Source organism: Cetorhinus maximus, chromosome 2 (genome assembly GCF_964194155.1).
Source record: "Cetorhinus maximus chromosome 2, sCetMax3.hap1.1, whole genome shotgun sequence".
NCBI lineage: Eukaryota > Metazoa > Chordata > Chondrichthyes > Lamniformes > Cetorhinidae > Cetorhinus > Cetorhinus maximus.
The window spans coordinates 195,645,498-195,658,002 of NC_135880.1; the positions used below are offsets into that span (position 1 = coordinate 195,645,498).

A 12,505-nucleotide genomic window follows, 5' to 3' on the forward strand; every position below is an offset into this window, starting at 1 on the left:
GCTGCACACTCACTAAAATTCTTGGCACTGTTTACCAATAGTAAAGGGGTTCCTCACTGTGAGGGTACTGGCCCTTGAACCTTCCATGCAACATGGAGCATTTACTGAATGTAGGGTGGTGGTGGTGTATGGCAATATGTATTTTTACTTGCATGTTGTAGTCTGGAGCTATGGATAGTGATGTTGGAGGCTCCAACTTTCTTTCCATCACATGGCTGAGCAGGAATCTCTCCTCTTAGCACCTGCCATTGGTGTGTGTTGGTAGGATTTGAGGGTTGATAATCAATTTTTTTGGCTACATTATGAATGTACCTTCCTTGGCCATCAAATTCTATGGTGGTACATGAACACTGAGCTCCTGACTCAGAAGCAGGGGTGCTATCCACTGCGCCACAGGATCTCCTGAATGTAGGGTACTGTTATGTTAATCATAATGAAATGGAAGGTTTCTTTGTGTCTTTGATAGTGTTGGTGACCATAAGTGTCTAATTGGAGGTACATAAGCATGGCCTAATTTGATTTCCCCACACCACCCCTCTGCATTTCAGATTCCTCTCTGCTCCAAGGAAATAGGGTTGCCAACTCTGCTTGGACCAATTCCTCAAGGCTTCATCACATGGCCTCTTGTCTTCAACCACTTGGTTCAATCAAATAACACTTCTTTTCCCAGCTCCATTATTTTTAGACTTGACAAATGTAAATGTCTGAAGAACATTTTTTTATATATAAAAAAAAAATTTCCTCAGTGTCCTTATGGTTTTTCTCCTAGGTTGCTCATGGCAACTAGTGGCCAGAACATTAATCTTTTTCACCCCTGGAGAGCGCTGGGTAATCCTGGGGATTGGGAAACAGAAACAGCTACTGTACATCAATTTTGATAGGGGTGGGGGGGTGGAATAAGGTTGACTTTGCTCATGCGCCAGGCATAGGAACAGAGGGACATCACCTCTATGCGCTCCTCCATTTTCAGCTCACCTTTGTGCAGAGGCAACTACCCACAGTCCTTTGCAGGGCTGTCTTGATGTTTAATTTTAATTTCAATTTAGCAACCACAAAAATAAAATGAAATCTTCTTCTGTATTAAAAGTAAATGCTGATAACACAAATCTGCCAAACCTTAAAACTGATTCCCTGAAAGGCTAATCTCATTTGCGGTGTTTGTTTGTAATGGCGCAGTTTGAGTTAGTTTGAGAATCCTTAAATGACTAATCGACCTTTTCATTAACCCCCCACTGACATCCTCAAACAGATTTTGTGAAGCAGAAAACTAAAATCTATGCATTACAATTGATGCATAATTAAACCCACTGCCTTTTAATCTCATGGGTCCTGCATTCCTTTTTTTTTATATAGAACTCTACTAGCAATGAGGCAGTGTATGAGAAGATTTTAATGCTGTATATTAACATGAGAAAGATGATCAACTAAATCATATCAAGAATCACTTTCCTTTTATGGGAAATAAGTGGGCACACTGATTCTCCGAGACAAGCATTTGCTGGGAATGTTTCCTGCCTGTTTTCCAGGGGCTAGAGTGATATTTTTCTTTGATTTCTCTTCCACACCCCTTGGTTTTCATCAGTATCCCCAGACCACTGTCTATCTTTTCCCACTTCTCCTTCAGTAAGTGGACAGGAATAAATTCTAGCTTCCCCTCACCCTAGCTGTGTAACGAGCAATAGTGTTTGAAGTAAAGGATGAACTGGGGGGAAAAGGTATCAATTCAAATCACTTGGTCTTTTTTTAATTTGATTCTTTTCGAAAGAAAATCTCAAATGTTGGCTGCACCAAGACCCACCAAATCAAGCTTAAACTTCCAGCTAGGCTGCTTTGTAGTGTTATCAGTGGGGGAGCTGAGTGTGGCAATCTAGAGCTATATGAACTTGGGGAAACTCGATATTTGAAAGCTGTGCATCCAACAAAGGTCTTCATAGAATGGTTACAGCATAGAGAAGAATATTTAGCCTGTCGTGTCTATGCTAGCTCCCTGAAGTAGCAACTGACCTAGCCCCATTTTACTGTCCTTTCCCTCGCAGCTTTGCAATTTTTTTTTCTTCAGGTCCTTGTCCAATTCCTACTTGAAAGCCCTAATGCATCTGCCTCTACCACACTGTAAGGAAGTCCATTCCAGATCCTTAACAACCCGCTGTGTAAAAAGGTTTCCTCACGTTGTTGGTTTTTTTGCCAGTCAACATAAACTGGTGCCCTCTGGTCCTTGAACCTTCCAGCAAAGGGAGTAGTTTCTCATGATTTTGAACACTTTTGCCAAATGTTATCTCAATCTATCCACATCACTGAAGTTCTTCATCCTTGGAAATATTTTCGTAAATCTTTTCTGCACCCCCTGTAAAGCTTTAGCACCCTCCCTAAAGTGTGGTGCCCACAACTGGACACAGTTGAGGCTGAACCAGAGTTTTATGAAGATTCCTCATAACTTCCTTGCTTTTTTACTCTATGCCTCTACTCATAAAGTCCAGGTGCCTTTTTAACCATATTCTAAACCTGCCCTCCTATCTTCAATTTGTCCAGGTCCCTCAGTTGCAGAACTCCTTTTAGAAGTGGACCCTTTATTTCATTTTGCCGCCTCTTGTTTTCCCTACTGAAATCTACCACTTCATGCTTCCCTACATTAATTTCCATCTGCCACCTGACTGCCTATTCCACCGGCCTGTCTTGAAGTCTATCACAATCCTCCTCAAAGTTCACAATACCTCTAAGTTTTGTGTCATCTGCAAATTTTGAAATTGTATCCTGCATACCCAAGTCTAGGTCATTAGCATGTTTGAAGAAAAGAGGTCCAAATATCGACCCCTGGGGAATCTCATTGTATCGTTTCCTCTAGTCTGAAAAACAACCATTCTCCACTGCTCTCTGTTTGCTGTCACTCAGCCCAAATTCAAACCATGCTTTTATTCCATGGGCTTAAATTTTGAAGCCAAGCCTATCATGTCGCACTTTTAAAATGCCATTAGAAGTTCATACTCACACCAGAACCATGTTACCCTCATCAACCATCTCTAGTACCTCATCAAAAAGCTCAAAGTTAGTTAAACATAATTTGCTTTTAACAAATCTGCTGGCTTTCCCTAATTGACTCACAGTTGACAAGACACCTGTTAATTTGGTAGGTATATCATCTCTACATGCTCTCACAGCACCAATGGTAAACTGACTAACCTGTAGTTGTTGGGTTTACCCTTGTACCCTTTTTTGAATAAGGTTGTAATATTTGCATTTCTCCAGTCTCTTGGCAAACCCCCTCCCACCTTCCCCTGTATCTAAGGAGGATTGGAAGACTTTGGCCAGTACATCTGCAATTTGCACCTTATGCCCTTTCTGATCCCTATTAGGCCGTGCCCCTCTCCTCTTCCTACCCTTTTTCTATTTATAAGCTTATAGAAGTTTTTTTTATATTCTCCCTTATGTTAGCTGCCAGTCTCTTATATCCTCTCTGCCTCTTTTAGTTCCATTTTTTTACTGAACTTCCGCTTTGAACTTTCTAAATTCAGCCTGGTTCTCACTTGTATTATCCAACTGACATCTGTCATACTCCCCCTTTTTCTGCTTCATCTTGCTCTCTAAATCTCCCATTTTCTAGGAAGCCCTTTGGTTACCCTATCTGTTCCAGTCATGGTTTACTCGAACCATCTCCTCTTCATTTTTCCCTTACAGTTTTGCCTGCCAATCTTTGAATCTAGGCCCTAGGTAAATTGGAATCATTCCCACCTTGCTGAAATTGGCCCTCTTCCAATTTAGTATATTTTCTTTAGTTTACTCCTTGTCTTTTTCTGTGGATAATCTCAACCTTATGATACCATAGTCACTGATCCTTAAAAGTTCCCTGACCAACAGTTGATCCACTTGACCTACCTCATTCACCAGAACCAGATCCAGAGTGACATTTGCAAACACAAGTGCCAGACAATGACCATCTCCAACAGGAGCGAATCTAACCATCTCCCCTTGACATTCGATGGCATAATTGCTGAATCCTCCACTATCAACATTCTGGAGGTTACCATTGACCACAAATTTAACAGGAGCAGCAACATAAATACTGTGGCTACAAGAGCAGGTCAAACGCTGGGAATTCCTGACTCCCAAAGCCTGTCCACCATCTTCAAGGCACAAGTGTGATGGAATACTCCCCACTTGCCTGGATGAGTGCAACTCCAATAACACTCAAAGCTTGACACTATTCTGGACCAAGCAGCCAGCTTGATTGGCATCCCATCTGGCACCTTAAACTTCCACTCCCTCCACCACCAATACACAGTGGCAGCAATGTTCATTATACACAAGATGCACTGAAGTAACTCATTAAGCCTCCTTCGACAGTATCTTCCAAACCTGTAATCTCTACCCCCTTGAAGGACAAGGGCACCAGATGCATGGGAACATCACCAACTGCAAGGTCCCCTCCAAGCCACACACCATCCTGACTTAGAACGATATCACCATTCCTTCACTGTTGCTTGGTCAAAATCCTTGCTCTCCCTTCTTAACAGCACCTTGGGTGTTCCTACACCATATGGATTGCAGCGGTTCAAGAAGGAACCTCACCACCATCTTCTCGAGGGCAATTAGGAATGGGCAATCAATGCTGGCCTAGTCAGCGACGCTCAAATCCTGTGAAAGAATACATTTTTGTAATGCCTCCTCCCTCATTAGGCCAGAACTATACTGATCATGAAAATAATGAACATCCCTTTCGTCAACATGAACAAAAGGTACCTGGTTTAGAATCTCCATCACTGTTGTTGGGCAGTGTATCTCACATTGGCATGCCAGTGTTACAGTTTTTAATATTGCTGAGCCACTTCAGGTAGAGTTGTCACTTTAGGAAAAGCTTTGAGAGGCAAGGCCATACAATCTTCCCAGACCTCTGTGCTCCGCTAATTCTGGCCTTTTGTGCATCCCCAGTTTCCTTTGGCCCACCATTGGTAGCCATGCTTTTAGCTGTCTAAATTCTGGAAATCCCTCCCTAAATCTCTCTGCCCCTCTCTGTCTTTCCAATACTCCTTAAAACATGCATCTTTGACCAGACTTTCAGTCATCTGTTCTAATGGATCTTTACATAGCTTGGTGTTTAGTAACGCTCCTGGGGATCTCCTAGTTTCTTTCTTAACAACTTTAAAGACTCTACGTAAATGGAATCTGCAGTTGAGGCTGCTACACTGAGTGTGGGTCACTCAATGCAAAGGACAAAATCTTCACCCTGGGCTCTCATCTAGCAAGGCTCTGCACTGAGAGCCTCACCTCTCTCAATATTTATCCCTGCAGGCTCAGTTATTTTGTTGTAGCCAAAGCAGAAGGCTGGTCTCCCTGTTTATTTTATTCTGGTGTACTATGGTCACTTTTCCATGCATTTGTGTGGTGGAATTGTGGATTGTCAATTCAATCTTAATATTTTCATGCAGAAGCTTTGAGTCCAAAGCTTTGAACTTGCTGAACATTTATCATAGACCACAGCGCTGACGCACCTTAGTAATGTTAGTTGAGGGATGCATATTGGCCAGGACACCAGGGAGAACTTCCCTACTCCTCTTCAAATTGTGCCATGGGATCGTTCACATCCTCCTCGGAGGGAAGATGGGGCCTTGTTTTAATGTTTAAACTGAAAGATGGCACATTCAACATTGCAACACTCCCTTACTCTGGAGTATCAGGCTAAATTATGTGCTCAGATCTATGGAGAGGGGCTCAATTCCACAATCGTCTACTCGTAGAAGCGCTACCATTGAGCCACATCTGACACCTCATAGAATTGTTACGGTGTAGAAGGAGACCATTTGGCTCATCATGTCTGCACTGGCTATTTGAGCATTTTAACTTAGTGCCAATCTCCTGACTTTTCCTCGTAACCCTGCACATTGGATGATTATTTAAATAGAAACACTGCCCTCTTAATGCCTCAATTGAACCTGCCTCCACCACACTTCCAGGCGGCGTATTCCAAACCCTAACTACTTGCTGTGTGAAAAAGTTTTTTCTCACCTTGCATTTGCATCTTTTGCGAATCACTTTAAAACTGTGCCCTCTGGTTCTCGATTTGTTTACAAGTGGGAACAGTTTCTCCCTATCTACGCTGTCCAGACCCCTCATGATTTTGAAAACTTCTATCAAGCCTCCTCTTAACCATCTTTTAAGGAAAACAGTCCTAACTTTTCCAATCTTTCCTCATAACTGTGTCTCATCACTGGAACCATTCTTGTAAACCTCTTCTGCACTCTCTCTAATGTGTTCACATCCTTCCTATAGTGTGGCGCCAAGAACTATACACAATACTCCAGCTGAGGTCTAACCAGTGTTCTATATAAGTTCATCATAGCCTCCCTGCTCTTGTACTCTGTCCCTATTAATGAAGCCTAGAATACTGTATGCTTTAGAAATAGCTCTCTCTACCTGTCTTGCCGCCTTTAATGACTTATGTACATGTACATCCAGGTATCTCTGCTCCTGCAAACCATTTAGAATAGTATCCTTTATCTCATACTGTCTCTCCATGTTCTTCGTACCAAAGTGTATCACCTCACGCTTCTCCGCATTGCACTTCATCTGCCACCCATCTGCCCACTCCACCAGTGTGTCAATGTCCTTTTGAAGTTTTACACTGTCCTCCTCACAGTTTATAAGTTTTGTGTCATCCACAAACTTTGAAATTGTCCCCTACACACCAAGCTCTAGATTATTTTATATATATCAGGAAAAGCAAAGGTCCCAATACTGACCCCTGGGGAACTCCACTACAAACCTTCTTCCAGCCTGAAAAATACCCATTAACCATTACTCTGTTTCCTACCCCTTAGCCAATTTTATATCCACATCACTACTATCCCGTTTATTCCATGACTTATAACTTTCCTCACAAGTCTATTGTGTGGCACTGTATCGAACGCCTTTTGGAAGTTCATATGCACCACATCAATGGCCTTGCCCTCATCTGTTACCTCTTCAAAAAAACTCCAGCAAGTTAGTTAGACAAATCCATGCTGACTCTTCTGAATCAACCCACATTTTTCCATGTGACTATTAATTCTATTCCAAATAATTGTTTCTAGAAGTTTTCCCCACCACTGAAGTTAAACTGACCGGTCTGTAATTGCAGGTCAGATCTTTGCAATCTTCTTTGAACAAGGGCGTAATGTTTGCAATTCTCCAGTCCTCCGGCACCACCTCCGAATTCAGGGAACATTGAAAGATTATTGCCAATACCTCTGCAATTTCCACTCTCATTTCCTTCAACATTCTTGGATGCATCTCATCCAGTCCGGCTGCCTTATCAACTTTAAGTACTGACAGCTCATCTAATACCACCTCCTTATCAATTTCAAACCCTTCTAGTGACTGAGTTCCCTCCTCTGACACCGTGGCCTGGGCAGCATCTGTCTCATAGGTAAAGACAGATGCAAAGTGATACCTCAGTCATGCCTCTTGCCTCTGTGTGTAAATCCCCTTTTTGTCCCTAATAGGCCCTACTCCTTCTACCACCCTTTTACTATTGATATGCTTACAGAATACTTTGGGATTTCCTTTTATGTCAGCTGCCAGTCTTTTCTCATCATCCCTTTTTGCTTCTCGTATTTGCTTTTTCACACCCCTTCTGAACCTTCTGTATTCAGCTTGGTTCTCAATTGCCTTTGCTACCCGACACCTGTCATAAGCACACTTTTCCTTCTTTAACTTAATATCTATCTCCATTGTCATCCAGGGAGCTCTGGATTTGTTTGTTCTACCTTTCCCTTTTGAGGGAACATAACCCTGACTGTGCCCAAACCATCTCCTCTTTGAAGATAGCCCATTGTTCAGCTACTGTGTTTCTGGCCAACCTTTGGTTCCAGTCTATCTGGTCCAGTTGCGTTCTTGCCCCATTGAAGTCTGCTCTCTGCCGGTTGATTATTCTTACTCTGGATTGACCGATGTCATTTTCCACTGTCATCCTAAACCTTATGATACAACGATCACTGACCCCTAAATGTTCCCCCACTGTTACTCGATCTACTTGGCCCACCTCATTCCCAAGAACCAGGTCTAGCAGTGGCTTTTTAACCGTACACCTGACTGTAAACCTGAACCACCAGAGCAGGCAGGCAGAACCTTGGTTCCATGTCTCATCCAAAGGATGGCATCTTGAATAATGCAGCATTTCCTCCGTGGTGCATTGAAATGGCAACCTAGATTATGCTCCCAAATAATGTAATGGAGCTTGAACCCAGTACTTTCTGACTGGGTATTACCAGTTGAGCCTAGCTGACGCATCAGGGACTAGCAAGCTGATGTAGACATATGGTTCTGTTTCACTCAGTGATGCAACAGCATTGTTGACCTAAAGCAATATTCTTGTTGGTCTTTCAGCAAGTAAGCGGGGCTAGTTGAATCAATTGGTGTAAAGCTGAAATCTTTGTGCAGTCTTTAGTGTTAGAGGTGCTGTACTGAGACAGATATGATGGCAGATCCAATTTCCTGGATTATCTGAAGCCTGAGGCTTTCAATAAGTCCCAATGAGGCCAGCAATGATAGCGGTGTTCATTATACTAGGGAAAAATATTTAAATTGAGATCCTCTCTCAAGAACGACTAGAGGGCCTGAGCAGCACTTCAGCTGCAAAGTGCAATTTGTAACAGGCGCTGAGGGTGGTACCCTATATTTTTCTTGGCTTTTCTTTCTTCTGTTCTTTTGCTCCCCTCAATTTTTTTCCTTCACCTCCTGTTGCTCTAGCCTCTTCTCCCTTTCCCCTCACACTGCACCTCAGGTTGCCAACCCTCCAGGATTGCCCTGGAGTTTCCAGGAATTGAAGATTAGTCTCCAGGACACTGCTGCAAGCAACAACCAGGAGAAAACCAAAGGCACAATCAAAAAAAATAATTTATATTTTCTCTGAACAATGAACATTTATTATTTGTAAATATTGGACTCGATGGGGAAAATGGCTGTTTGACAAACTGTGAAGATTTGTCCAACTGGGTGACAATAAGTTTGTGTCCTTTCCAATTGGCTATGGGAAGGTAGTCCACCTAAATGATCAACCAATGGTGGGAATTTGTCAAGTGTGGTGGCTCGAGGTGTGAGGTCATGTGATGAAACCTCACCCTTTCACTTGCCCCCCTGCTTATTCCCTGCCCCACAAGAGAGAAAAACTGGCTTCATAGTATAAAAACGCCCCAAATTCCCCACCAACTACCTCCCCCACCAACCCTGGTGCTGTCAAGACAAAGATTTAAGAAAAGCAGCTTTGTTCCTGTCATCGGCTCACTTGTGCCTAACGCCCACTGTGTTTTATTTTGGAGCCAACAGCCTGACCGAGATCAACAGCTGACAGATACATTAAAGGTGGAAGTGACTGTTTAAAAATAAACGTGAAATTTAGTTTAGCGATAACCTGGCCAAGGATTGTCCTTTTTTCGCAGATGTGCTTTGGAGAACTTGCCAAGCCCATGAATAGTTGAAGCACTTTGTTTGCTGAGCAAAGCCCAGTCAGTTGGTACACATCCAATGCTCTGTATTCTGTAACATGCTGCTGGTGAGTTAATCTGTAGCCGATAGCCTCTGTGACTCTCTGATAACTGTTTCAAGCTGTTTGTTCAAGCAATTGGTGCGATGTGATTGTAGAGTCTTTGCACAATGGTGTTTGTTCTGGCCATGAGCTGGAGTTATGTAGTAACATACAGATAAACTCACACACTGAGGCACATTACCACCATTGCATTATAGATTTAACCTGGGTCACGTGGGCACTGGTGGCTGCTCTAGAAAATCATTTTATTCTGTTGTCCCATCCCAGCACAACTTTTCAGCTTTCTGGAATGTGCCCTCCATTGCTTCTGAGCTGTCTGGGCTGTCACTGAGAGTCAGGTTATTATGGTTGCTGGTACTTTGCTGTTTTAATGTTATGCTACCAATATATTCTGGGGGAAAAATCACATTTAAGATTATATGGATTTTAAAGATTTGTAATTTAAACAATTTTACATACAATTTTTCACCCTTGCTACAACCCGTTGACTTCCAGGCTAACGTCGTAGTGCTGGCAGAGCTGTAGTCGTTTAGATGAAATGTTAAAACAAAGCCCTTTATTCCTTTTGGGTAGATGTAAAAGATTCCATGGCATGATTCAAAAAGCACGGGACAATCCTTCCTGCCGTCCTAATCAATATTTATCCCTTACACAACATCACTAAAAATATTCAATCAATTATCACGTTCAAATACGGGACATTAAAGTCCCCAAAGTCCCATTCTCTTGAAGTCCCAAATGACTTCACATACGATTAATCACATGGAACTGCTGTAACTGTGTAGGTGAGTGCTCTGTGATTTTACAGTGTAGACTGAGGCTGAGATTTCCCATGCCCGCTGGCGTCGGGTGTGTTCGGTGGCAGGCGTGGACAATATGGCGAGAAGGCCAAAAATCAGTTTAACAACATCGTGAAACCCATTTGTGATCGTCCGCTCTGCCAGCCGATGGCGGGCTACGTTTCCTGCCATCGGACGTTGGGAACCTCATTGTAATACATCTGCATATCATTATAAGACCAGCCTGCAGGAATCATTGCCCCCACCACCCCCCACGTCGGTGTGATTGCATGCAGACACATTTCACAACCGCATATAAAAGGCATGCACTTGGCTGGCTGTACTTTGAGGGGAACCCGGCAGTGAGTACACGGTAATGTTGTGGAGTGCTTGCTCGGGTTGCTTGTTGGACTTCAAGGTTGAGGTGCGTTGGTGGTTGGGGGTGGCAAGGGCTGCCCTGTGGTGGAGGTGACTTGGAGGTGGGGTGGGGTAGGGAGGGTTGAAGGTAGTGCACAAGCACTTGCAGGGTTGGGGGGGATGGTGGGTGAGGGAAGTGGCCACGCATTAAGGAAACCTGTATAAAGTGACCATTCCTCTGCAGCTGAGGCAGTTCGGGTGCAGCCACATTGATACGATTGGAGTTGGGCGTCAAGCTTCTCTGCCCACTCAAGCAACGCAGAGGCATGAAAGTGCCACCAAGTGCTCCAGAGCTTTTCACTCCTCGGGCACAGACAGCATAGTAATGAACATTTTGGTGGACTGCAGAACAGTTGTATGACTGGGCGCGTTGTACAATCTCCTTGCTAAAGCTGGGCGCTTACAGCCCCTTGCATGTCATCATCCCAGTTTGGACCAGTCTCCCCAATGGTTCAAGCTAACAGTGCAGCCTAGCAGCACGGGTTAGGAGAATGCCTGAGCTAAGAGCACAGCATGCAGTCCAATGGGCAAAGCTGCTGCCAATTGGCTGGGTGGAGTAGGGCGGAGGTGGGTGGGGTTTAGGGCAGCCATGCAGTGCACTAATCTCTGGCCATCCAAGTGGTGGCCAACATGCTCTGGGATGCATTAAAGGGCCTTCAAACTTAACCAAGACAGGTTCTTAGTACACAATGCTAGCCCATCCATCTCTGCCTTTCATCCTGCAGGAGGAGTACATCAGGATCATGGAGCCTGGTGACCTAGCTGTATGCCTTGTGGCTTATAGAGAGCGAAGAGAATGAAGGAATCAGTGACTGGTGTGACTGGCTGTGCAGAGGGAGGAGGAGCATCCTCTGGAAGAAGGGGCAGCGGGGGCTCCTGCACTAGTTGCTGAAGAGCCACAGTGAGCTGTCGCCAGTTGGCACTTAGCTAGACCCAGGTCTATAGACGCTGCTTTTCATTCCTGCAGATGACCGAGAACTAGGTCACCGAAGACTGCGCAAGTCTAGGGCACTGGGTGGTCACATCTGCTAGCTACTGCAAGATTTGGCGCCACAGGGACATGGCCACTGGCAGTGGATGCCCCCCATGATCGTGACAGCGGTGCTTAATTTCTATGCTAGTGGCTCCTTTTAAGGGCTCCTCGAACCTATGGGATATCACAAACCTCCACCCAAAAATGCACCCATGAGGTCACAGATGCCATCTTTTGGAGGGCACATAACTTTGTGCATTTCGCCCGGGTCCAGGACAGCCAGGTGCAAGAGCAATTGGATTTGCCCAGATCTCGGGTTTCCCACAGGTGCAGGGTGAGATTGACTGCTCAGATCTTTGTCGCGACACGCGGTCAACTATGTCAACTGCAAGAGATTCCAGTCACTGAATGTGCTGCTGGTGTGCGACCACCACAAATGCAGGATGCAGATCTGCGCATGGATCCCAGGGATTGTGCGCTTCTCATTCGGTCACAGATCTTTGAGGTCTTCCAGGGACCACAGAAGTTACAGAGATGGCTCCTTGGGGACAAGGGTTACTCACAGAGGACGTGGCTGATGACACCCGTGCGGCGACCTCAGGCTGCAGAAGAGTGAAGGTATAGTGAGGTTCATGCTGCAACTCGTAACTTGGTGGAGCAAACCATCGGGATGCTGAAAATGAGGCTCCAGTGCCTGGACCAGTCTGGTGGAGCCCTGCAATATCGTCCACAGAGGGTGTCACGCATCGTCATCATCTGCTGTGCCCTTTACAACCTGGCACTGCAACGGGGAGAGGAGCTGGCTGAGGAGAGATGGAGGAG

The 12,505-nt window shown here is 44.5% G+C and overlaps 1 protein-coding gene across 13 annotated transcripts in view; it reads left to right on the forward strand.

The window, feature by feature from the left end:
• pknox2 (pbx/knotted 1 homeobox 2) overlaps positions 1-12,505 on the forward strand; it is a 452,602-nt gene that overhangs the window by 235,600 nt on the left and 204,497 nt on the right. For 3 of the 13 annotated variants that reach the window (XM_078531515.1, XM_078531572.1, XM_078531527.1), the window contains exon 3: positions 9,408-9,520. The exons of the other annotated variants lie outside the window; for them this stretch is intronic. The gene's annotated coding sequence lies outside the window, so the exon portion shown is untranslated. The remainder of the gene's footprint in view (positions 1-9,407; positions 9,521-12,505) is intronic. 13 annotated transcript variants of the gene reach the window in all.